This window comes from Cupressus sempervirens, chromosome 5 (assembly GCF_028749045.1).
Source record: "Cupressus sempervirens isolate cs-2001-9-10 chromosome 5, ASM2874904v1, whole genome shotgun sequence".
NCBI lineage: Eukaryota > Viridiplantae > Streptophyta > Pinopsida > Cupressales > Cupressaceae > Cupressus > Cupressus sempervirens.
In genome coordinates this window covers 254,194,390-254,206,852 of record NC_143122.1, presented here as the reverse complement: position 1 = coordinate 254,206,852, position 12,463 = coordinate 254,194,390, and positions in this window count along the sequence as shown.

Below are 12,463 nucleotides of genomic sequence, written 5' to 3'. Positions count from 1 at the left end.
GATCTATTGGTTCATCCTAATAGGTGGATCAATTTACCAAATCCTTTAACATGGTAGACTTAATAGTCTTTGTATAAATCTCTTAACAGAGTGCATACTTCATTGTATGTTTGTAAAACCTCTAACAAGGTGGATCTAGCAGTCTAAATTGCTTTTAACAGGGTTGATCATCAGAAGTGATAATTGTAAGCCCTAACATGCCAACTTTATACTACAGTAGTGAATTTTTGTGGGTATCATCCCCACCCCAATTTTAATTTCTATTTGGAAGGTTTCTAGGTCACCAAAATATTGTGTTCTTGTGTTTTGAATGTTTATTCTTTCATGCATATAGTAGATTAGATAAATGTATGGTGAATGATTTATATTGTTAAGTGCTAAATAGATTTAAAGTTTTTGATTTTACTAATTCACCCCTCCCCTCTCAATAACCTAGTTAGTCTTGATTATTTCCAATAGTTGTGTCTATTAGAAATTAAATTCCACTAATATGACTAAGAGTGGGGAGGAGTGTGTGAGTCAATTATTTTCTTAAAATAAAATTTATCATCTTTAACAAATGTGATGAAAAGATATAAAAACCACAAGATGATAACTATGCAAAGTGACACAAGATATGTTAACAAGGCCCAAAACCCTTGATCAAAGGGGAAACCTTAGTGGAATGGTTCCCACAAGATGATGTATGAATATAAAAGTTACTTGTGAAAGGGTGAGACATTGTTTTGATTCAACTCAATACAATCAATACATATGAGTCCCTGTTAGTAGATTTTTAGTTTGTGCTAAAATATTCCAACACTGCCAGGAGTTTTTAAAACCATATTAGGAATTGATAGGAATACAACTGAAACCATTGTATAAATTGCTTCATAACTATTTTCACTAAACATTATAGGATAAAATTGAGAAGGAAATGAATTGACTAAAATAATAACTTATCTTGCCAATATAGTTCCTTTGAAGTTTACAACTTATTCTCAACATCAATCACTGACTTGATCCTCACAAATTTGAATCCAAAGCTCACATAACATTACATCACATCACATATGACCACATATGATGATTTCCAAATTGTAAGAATTTGGTATAGCTTTGATACCATATAAGAATTTGGTATAGCTTTGATACCATGAAAGAATTTTCCTCAGACAAGAAGGAAATGCCAAGATCTAGAAGCTTAAGAGATAGCACAAGAGAGCCAATCTATGATCAAAGTAGAATGAATTGATCAGATAATTGGATTAACTAGATAATTGGATGATTACATCAAAGAAGTGCCTTGTATATAAAGGCAACTAATATGACTAGGAGTCAGCAAAGAGATAAGCATAAAAACTAAGCACATGTCCACCAAGCATGGATTATTCTCCATTGTGCATGAATGTACGTGCTATAATGAGAGGATAAGAATGTAAAGGGGTATCTCATAAAGAGATTTAGTAGATAACATGTGCTCAATTGGAGAGCAAACTACTATGTTGTCTACATGACAACTCATATAAATATACAAACTCCTAGGTATCTACATGACAACTAATATGAAAATACATTAACCTAAGTAAAATGAAGCAAAGTTTAAATAAAAAATACTTTTTTACACCAATAACCCCCCTTAAGTGAAACTTAGGAGAATGTACCTAAGCTAACAAAAGTTAGATAATAATGCAAGATGAGTCCTGACTACTAGGCCATGTTAGGTACCAATGTTTGCAAAACATATACAATGCAATCTCTCATAAAGTGGAGAAAGAGGGAAAACCACATGGGAAAAACCCCCCTCCAAAGAGAGAGATAAGTACAATAAAAGAAAATGAGAGAGAAGAAGACCTCATGCGAGTAAAAGATCCTCACCCCATAAGAGAGAAGAAGAGGAAGATAGACCAAGTAATGCCCCCTTAATGTACAATGTACACCAATGGAAGATGCTTTAGACTCAATGTAGAAACTCCTCCATGAGTGTAGAACAACATTCCTCCCCTTAGGAAGAAAAAAAACCAAAGGTGTATGAATGAAGCCTCTCCCATCTATAGGAAGAAACCTCAGAATGTATGAAATCTCTGAAACTTGCTCAAGTGTCCCCATGTTGATACTGAAATGTGCCTCCTCCAAATCATGTGTACTATGCCACTCTGCTGAAAAAGACAAATTAGGTTCAACTGAGGATGAATGTAGAGCATGTATCAAAGAATCAAATATCTCATTTGAAAATCAAGTGACCTCCTCCAAGTGTTGTATCAAAGGATCTACCATCATGTCAACCTCAAAATAATGATGAAGTAGAGAATGAAGATGAGGGTCAGCATTCTCCCTCACTACAACTGAAGAAGGATCATCCTCACCAAAGAGAAGATGAATGTTATCAATAGTGTCTCCCAAATCTACAATGTAGGACTCCACAAACAAACTGGAAATGTCTATGAAGTAGTCATCCCATGGAATTGAGTTTGGAAGACAATGAATATCCTGTTGCAATGAATCACTTGAATCTATGTCTATGTGAATACAACTATCATTAGGAACAATAGTAGAGGGAATATCAATAGGAGAAATGGTAGCTACAACTGGAGTCTTTGGATCCTCAAGACTCTCAATATCAACACAAGTTTAAATCTTCCATAAGGTATGCTCATCATAGGGAATGTTATCTACATCATCAAGTGGAAGGAGACAATTTGCAACTAGATCTTCTGGTAATGGAGGAACACGATAATCTCTAAAGTGTTCCCAAATAATAATCCAACATGTGCATAGGCACTTAATACCTTCTAGCTTGCTATCAACTTTAGAGAAGAAAGATGGACCAAGGCTATAAGCAATTAATCCCCTTATATGCATATTCCTATCACACCAGGCTAACTTTCTAAACTTTGACATGTGCTTAGGAATAAGTCCATAAAGATTAGGCAAGAATTTTATCCAGCTACAATATGTAATAATTCCCTTCACCCATGATGCATAATCATCCCTAGTAAAAAATACAACTATAGTATGGATTGTCATTTCCATGACTTTACCCATGATGTGCTTATCTCAAGAAAAACAAATCAATGCACTCTCCAAAATGTGATAAAACAAAGAAAGAACCCCTGCAAAATAGATGCTTTGGCACTTTATACTTAGTGCATGTACAACTGCCACTTGTCAAAATGAACCAAAGTGGACTTCTAATTTTGATGGTTACAACAACAAATATGAAGCTATATTAGACTCAACAAGATAAGACACAAGACCTCTCAAGGATCTAATTGATTACAAGTGCAAAATAGGCCAAAAATGACCAAATGTTGAAATTAATATGTCCACACAAAATTACTCCAAATAGATGCTAGATATGAAAAGTAGACAAAAAGTCATGCACTTTCAAAAAATAAGCACTTGAATATGTGTCCACATGAGCCTGAATAAAGCCTTTGAAATTGCAAAAACTGGGATTTGCAATTTTTAGAAAACTTTAGAAATAGGGATTGCAAACAACTTGTAGAAATGTGTAGATCATGAAATTCTACCCCAAAACAAAAAAAATTCCTTGAAAGAAGGAGTCCGTATGAGGGAGATATCACTATTTGAAAATCACCCTTGTAATTATTTTTTGTAAATTGCTACTGCTGCACCTCCAAGAATCAAATGACTTTAGATTTCACCTCAAATATCTAATTTTGATGAAACAAAAATTGATTTAGGGGTTTTTTGACCTTCTGAATGTGATGCTAACATATGATTTACACCAGCAAGCTCCAATCTTGACTTGCAAAAAAAATCTCTCTAATGGCTATGCATTGAAACTCCTATGGCTCTAATACCATGTAATAATTTGGTATAACTCTGATACCATGTAATAATTTGATATAGCTTTGATAGCATGAAATAATTTTTCCTAAGGCAAGAAGGAAATGCCAAGATCTAGAAGCTCAAGAGATAGCACAAGAGAGACAAGTTATGATCAAAGGCGAATGGATTGATCAGATAATTAGATTAACCAGATAATTGTATGATTACATCAAAGAAGTGCCTTGTATATAAAGGCAACTAATATGACTAGGACTCAGAAAAGAGATAAGTCTAACAACTAAGCACATGTCCAACAAGAGTGGATTATCCTCCATTGTTCATGAATGTAGGTGCAACAATGAGAGGATAAGAATGTAAAGGTGTATTTGATAAAGTGATGTAATAAACAACATGTTCTCAATTGGAGTGCAAACTACTATGCTGTCTACATGACAAGTCATATAAATATGCAAACTTCTAGGTGTCTACATGACAACTAATATGAAAATACATTAACCTAAGTAAACTTAAGTATTGTAAATAGTAAATACTTATTTACAACAACACAACCAATGAAAATTCTATCCTTTATACCAAGTCCTAATAACTAGCTAAGTTGGCCTTGAGGCTTTCCCAATGTACAATGAATAATCAAGGACAATCATTAGATATTACAATTAGGTTCCACATGCTACAAAGTATATAACATTAATTACATAATACAATTGGCCTCTAAGGAATAACCTGGACATTATCCTTCACAAATATTCACATAATGAAAACTAGATTCTGCCATCTCGAACATATCTTCATGTCTCTAACCAAAATCCAAGCCCACTAAGAAAAGCTTCAACCTCGCCAAAAAAGATACAACAAGAATAACAACATATAGTTACATCTAAATTATCCTGTAGCTAGTATTCTACTAAAATTTTGTTTAACTTACTGAAAACTTCATAATTCTTTTTGTGAACATAGACATATCATCTATAAACATCCAAGATCATACCACTAACTCCACTAAAAGCAACTCAACAACCTCTGACCTCATTGAATAAATGCATCTTTGCTATTTTGGTAGAATTGTCTAGAAAGATGATATGTTGACATCAATGACAAACCAAGTCATGAATACAACACATAAGGAATCAATCATCTACCAACGCATAGACCAATCTCCTTAACAAAAGTCATCAATATCCCTTAGGATTTCATGCCAACAACCTCTTTCTCTCTACCCATCTTCTCTCTCCCTATCCCCCCTTCTATCTCTATCTCTTTTTCTCTCTCTTACCCGTGTTGCATTCTCCCTATCTCTCTCCCTCTCTTCCTATGAACCCCCCTTCTCTCTCCCTCTCTCCCTATCTCTCCCCCTCTTTACCTATGGGCCCTTTTTTCCTTCTCTCCCCCCCCCCCTCTCTCCCTCTCCCTCCCTCCCTCTTTTCCCTTACTCTTGTACTCTCTCTAAACCTTTATACCACTCTCTCTATCTCCCTCTCTCCCTATCCTTCTGCTCATATCCCACTCTCTTTCCCTCTCCCCCACTCTCTCCCTCCTCTTTCTATCCCACTCCCCTCCACTCCCCTCCAAATTTTCTCTTTCTCTCCATCTATTTATCTTATTCTCACCCTCTGCCCCTTCTCTTTTTCTCCTCCTCTCCCTCCCTTTCTCTTGATCTCCCATTCTCTACATATCCCCATCCCTCCCCTATATCCTTCTCTTTATCTCTCCCTCTCACCCTATTCCATTTTCTATTAGCTATCGCTCTCCCTCTTCCTATGAACCATTCTCTCTCCCCCTCCCCCTCCATCTTTCCCATTGTATGTCCCCCTCTCAACTCCTCTCCCCCTCCCCTTTCCATGTTATTTCCTAATTTTACATAACTCACTTGACTTGTGTAGAACTAAAGCCATATGTTATAGTACTACAAAACCTGCACAGGTTATGGGAATTTATAAGATTTAGCATTATTTTCTTTTAAAAAGAAAACTTTATAATTTGTGTAGATTATGAATAAAATTTTATATATTTTTTATTTCTTGTTTGAGGCCTAGTTTTACCAAGAAAATAATTATTTGAAATTCAAATGGATTATGCAAAATTCTAAGTTTCTTTTGTATGTGGCCACTTAGTTAACCAATATCTTGATACATTTCCCAAAAAAATGTAGAGATGATATATTTATATCTTGGTTCTTAAGGTGTTTCCACATTTAGGCTTTCCAATGCTCATATCAAAATATCAAGATCACATAAAAAATGATAGGAATCAAAAACTCTAAAATATTTAATTTTCAAACCAATTTTAGATGGACTATGTGCCCCTAAATATTATCTCCCTATTCCATTCTCTCTCTCTCTCTCTCTCTCTCTCTCTACTCTCTCTCTCTCTCTCTCTCTCTCTCTCTCCTCTAGTCCTATGAATGTTGTCTCTATTAGAAAGTAAAGCCTTCCAATATGACTAAGAGTAGGGGTGGGGAGAGCGTAAATCAACTATTTGCTTTAAATAAAATTTATCAACTTTAACAAATGTGATCAAAGGATATAACAACCACAAGAGGATAACTATGCAAAGTGACACAAGATATGTTAACTAGGGAAACCCTTGATGAGAGGGAAAACATCAGTGGAATGCTGCCCACAAGATGATGTAATAAAATAAAAGTTACTTGTGAAATGGTGAGACCCTGTCCAGATTCAACTCAATACAATTAGTACATATGAGTCCCTATTAGGTGACTTTCAATCTATTCTAAAATGTTTCAACCTTGTTAGGAGTAGATAGGAAGACAATTGAAACCAATATCTAAACTGCTTCATAACTATTTTCACTAAACATTAAAGGATAAAATTTTGAATAAAATGAATTGACTAAAACAAAACTTGCCAATATAGTTATTTGAAGTTTATAACTTAATCTCAACATCAATCATTGATTTGATCCTCACAAATTGCACCAAAGCTTATATAATTTTACATTACATCACATATAACCACGCATGATGGTTTCTAACCAAAGAAACATCTATCCTTTATACCAAGTCCTAAAAAATAATTGAGTTGGCCTTGAGGTTTGCCCAATGTACAATGAATAATATAGGACAATCATTAGATATTACAATTAGGTTCCACATGCTACAAAGTTTAATCATCAATTACATAATACCATTGGCCTCTAAGGAATAACCTACACATTATCCTTCACAAATCTTAATAAAATGAAAAATAGATTCTTCCATCTTGAACATATCTTCATTACTTTGACCAAAATCCAAGCCTACTAAAAAAAAATTCGACCTCACAAAAAGATACAATACAAACAACAACATATAGTTTCCTGCAAACTATCTAGTAGCTAGTATCCTACAAAAACTTTGTTTAACTCAATGCAAAATTTATAATTCTTTCTATGAACATAGACTACCATCTATAAACATCCAAGATCATACCAGTAACTCTAATGAAAGCAACTCAACAACCTTTGACCTCACCAAATTTTTTTGTCTCTACTATTTTTCTAGAACTATCTAGAAAGATGATATGTTGACATCAATGAAAACCTAAGTCATGAATGCAATTATATAAGCACTCAATCATCTCCAAAGCATATAAAAATATTCTTAACAACATTCATCAATATCCCTTAGGATTTCATGCGAACAACCTCTCTACCCATCCCCCCCCCCCCTCTCTCTCTCTCTCTCTCTCTCCATCGCTCTCCCTCCCACTCTCCTTATCATGTAGTCTCTCTATCCACCTATGGGCCCCTTTTTTCCCTCTCTACCTCACTCTCCCTCCCACTCTCCTCTCCCTATCATGCAAGCTCTGCCCCCCATCTCTCTCTCTCTCTCTCTCTCTCTCTCTCTCTCTCTCTCTCTCTCTCTCTCTCGCCTCCTCTCTCTACCTCTCTCTTTTCATCTCTAGTTATCCATAGCTCTCACTATCTTTCCCACTATATGTCCCCCCCTACCCTCTCCTCCCCCTCCCCCTCCCCCTCCCCCTCCCCCCCCTTCTGTGTTGTTTCCTACTTTTACATAACTCATCTAGCTTGTGTAGAACTACAGTGATAGGTTATAGTACTACAAAACCTATACGGGTTATGCAAATTTATAGGATTTAGCATGATTTTCTTTTTTAAAAAATCTTTATAATTTGTGTAGATTATGAATAAATTTTTATATTTTTTAATTCCTTGTTTGAGGCCTAGGTTTTACCAAGAAAATTATTCTTTGGAATTCAAAATACCCACATGGGTTATGAAAAATTCTAAGTTTTTTTAATATGTGGTCACTTAATTGACCAATATCTTGATGCATTTCCAAAAACAATGTAGAAATGCTAAATTTACATAGGGTTCCAAAGGTGTTTCCACATTTAGGCCTTCCAACGCTCATATCAAAATATCAAGTTCACAATAAAAATGATAGGAACCAAAAATCTAAAATATTTAATTGTAAAACCCATTTTAGATGGACTATGTGCCTCTAAAATGGGACACAAGAAAAGTGGTTGAAGAGCACATATACCTAGGACATTGGATGTGGTTACTTCTTTAGTATATGGTGATATTTTGGACAATATAAGGCCAAAAAGAGCTACAAGGACTCAAAACAAGGCATACTAAATAAAGTGACCTAAAAAGGAGTGTGAAATTACATGGGGTTACTATTTAGCACACTACATTTACTTATTTGTAAGAGAAAACATAATTGCAAATACTTTTGAAGACATAGGTAGTGTTGAAATAATGGGTGTTACACACATTGTATATTATTTTTTATATTGTATTATTTTAATTTATTATGTAATGTTGTATCTAGATGGATGTGCAACATGTAAAGATTCCCATGGGATATACTCAATGAGTTGTATTGTAATATTGTGATAATATTTCATGTAATTATTTAATATTGGGAAAAATAATTAAAATTCTAATATTAATGTGGGTCAGTGGGTTAGGTAGCACATGGTTTATGTAATACCACTTAGTGGTTTTGTTGGAATTGCTAATATATAAGAAGCCACAAGGGAAGTTGTTGGTGAGAGAAAGAAGAAGGCGACAAAAAGGGAAAGAGTTGAGTGGGATAAGGCTTGATAGGTTAGCCAAGGGAGCATTTGTGAAGGTTGGAAGCATGGCATGGGATGTGTGAATTCATGCTTGTTCACATGGATTGCTTCGTTGTGGGATTTGAAGGCTTCCATGGTTGTATTGCAATAGAAATTTTGCTGAATAATACATGGTGATGGATGCTTTTGGAGGTTGGGTTTTTCTCTCAATGAGGGTTTCCTAGGGTATACCTTGTGTCACATTTTTGTGGGTATGTTGTTTATTGTCTTGAATGTGGATTTCAATTGCATATTTATTTTAGATCTTTTATGGGTTATGTGGAAATGGTTATTTTTTTATTGCAAATTTTCTTACAAGTAGTATCAGAGCTATGGTTTTATTATTGTAACCCTAGATTGAATCCATGAGAATGCATGAGAGGATAAAAGAAAGGGCAAGATATATGAGTTGTTTATTGTAGATCTAAGGGTTTTGGATTTGCTATTATGATCGGATTTTGGTAGATTTTGGGCATGTGAAATTGTTGGACAAAAGGATTTTTTTGGATATTTGATTTAAATGAGGGTTTTAGGGTAGCTTGCAGAAATGACCTCCTAGATAAAAATAAACCTCACCATTGGATCTAGGTCAACATTTCCATAATTTTTGATATATAATATGCCCTATTTTAGCCATGTTCAGAGGATTTTAGTTTCATCCTGTGATAGCTGTCAAATTTAATCCCCTCAAAATTTTCTTCACACAAAAAAATCGCAAAGAAAATGGTAAAAAGACTGTCTTACTAAAATGACCATAACTTTCTCTCAAGATATTGGATTTCAAACTTCTTATAGGTGTTGGAGAGATAATTCAGAGCACTACGATATAGTGTAGGTTTGAATCTATGATTTTGATATTTTGTCAGGTTTTTAGATCCCAAAAGTCAGATGTTATTTATTTTGAGCATAAATTAGGGCATAACTTGGGCATACAGAGTTAGATTTTTGACTTCAAGTAGTCAATAGAAAGCTCTTGAGATCTCTACACATTGGTTCAAATTTGGTGCAAGTTTGGCATAATTAATTTGGTGATATATTTCTCTGAACAGTTTATAGTATATATTGACTATGGTAACATTGTGAGTTTATGACATTGTATGTTTGAAGATTTAAGATTTGATGTCATTCTATACTCAGTTCATTTTTTAGATTGGTCTCATGATGATATGGTTATCAGTATTTGGTTTAGATATGTATGATGACTTGTTGGGTCTACAAGTTGTGCAGTGTTCTAAGCGGTCTATACTTACATGTTGCATTTATGGCTTAGTTATAGGTTGTGTTTGCCCATTGATATTTCATTATTGATGTATATTCGGATTAGTGGCTTGGATTTATGTTTTCTATGCCCTAAGTCACATGATTTTCTAGATTTTTTTCTTCATGTAGAAGGGATGAGATGTTGTTACTAGTTACAATCATGGTAGAGGATTGTGGTTGATTGTTTTATGCTGACAGGTAGGACACTTTAAGAGTTAGTTTCTCGGTTCATGGATGTGATCATGGTGCCATGGATTTTTTGGCATGACATGATTGGATATATAGGTACATCCTTGATGCTCATTGGTTTGGATTCTTGATTTGGTTATGGTGGTATATCTTCTTGGTTGAGGATCATGGTTATTCAGTTTATTTTGAGGAGCTCATGATATGCACTTTGAGTTCTTTGATGGTTTGATGCCTTGGTTGATTCTCATGGTTAAAGGATATTTTTTCATCATGATGTCATGGATAGCTTGTATACACGATTTAGTGGAATCTTGTGATAGTGATAGGTGATAGTGTAAGATTAGTTCCTAGTTTGCTTTATATTTTCTTGGTTTGGAGATTTTGGTTTCACTTGGTATTGACACTTTGGTTGTGTGAGTGTAGACGTGGAGGATCTTCATGTAGGAGATGGATATAATGATTCCATAGGTGACTTGGTACCACACTTGAGTGGGAGTTGTTGACAAAAATATACTTATTGAGTGTTTGTAGATGTTGGAGGTTTGTCTTAGATCTTGTTTCTGTAGAAGTGTCTTTGACATTTGTATTGTGCACTTGCTATCTTCATGGCATGTGAAGATGGTTAGATCTTGAGGATTGATGGAGTTCTTGGTTATCTTCATAGTGTGTGGAGATGGTTGCATCTTGAGGACTCATAGGGTTCTTGGTAAAGGTGTGGCTTATGCTTTCATTTGACATTTATCCTTGGTGTTAGGGTGGTTTCATTTTTTTTAATGTCATGATATACTCTTGATACACATTTAAAATTGTGACATGTTATAGTATGTCCATATGGATCATGTTATCTCTTTGGTGGAGATGGTTAGATCATGTTGGACCATCTTTATGTTCCTAACACCATGTTTGAAACTTTGACAATGATCTTGGTCTAGTTTCTTGGTTTTGAGTACATTGGTCATAAGCTAGATACTTCATGATATTGCTATGTTGCATTTGGAGTTGGCATGGATTGATTGGTTACAGGTGCTCATGGATACTTAGAGATGGTGGTAATGGTAATTTATCTTCAAGGATTAGAGATGTATTTGTTGGGACAGTTGATGGTTTCAATAGGAGAGTCCAAGGGGCATTCACCTAATATGGACTTGAAAGGAGATTGTTCTAAGATGAGTCTTGGTTGAAGACTTGGATATCTTGATGAGAATTCTCATTCCCCACTCTTGGGCTACTCGGTGGTTTTGCTACTTGAGAGGTATAGCCCATTGTTTCTCTTAGTTGCATTACGTTTATGCTCGTCTTTCATGGATATGGATCTTGAGCTATAGTACATGAGTTAGTTCTCGAGGGTTCATTTGAGAGATGTTTTAGCATTAGTTATCTCCATATGTGTATGTTATTATGCTTATTGATTTTGGGAGATGGTTTTATATTGGGCATATTCCTTGGATTACAAATGGTTTATGAGTTTGATCTTCTTGTGAGAGGCTTACATCCATGATTGGTCAAATGGTTTGGGTGTTTTTGTGGCTTCTTGCTGGGGTTTTATGGAGGAGATCATACTTGCACAGTTTACATCAAGAGGTATGTGTAGAAGGACATGATACATGTTATTATTTGCATGGTTTCCCTTTGGTCTTGGTTATCTTCCTAGATGTTCAGTTTCACTTACATTGGATTTGAGATTGGTTAGAGACTGTGACCACTAGTTTGTGATCTCATATATGTCATGTGAGAGATGGCATGGTTATTCCTTTATCTCTTTCCTCTGTTGGTTGTGGAGAACTTGGGAGAGTATTGGAGATTTTTTATGAGAGTTGTTCTTGCAGGTTATTGATTCATGTGCTGTGGATGTCCTTGAGACTACATGGATTCACTTCTTTGAGATGTTGTGAGTGGATTGGTTACAGATTTGACATTATCTTTTGCAATGGGAGATTCTTGGTATATATGTGGCAGGTATTGCTCTTGAAGCTTGTGACTATAGGTTACAGATTGTATATGTTGATGATGTGAGGTTCACTTGGTATACCTTTGGAGGTATGGATAATTGGATGGGTTTGGCACTTGCTATGGGTGCTATTTCAGCTATGGATATTTGACAACTATGGATACATGTGATTACCTTTGGATCAAGT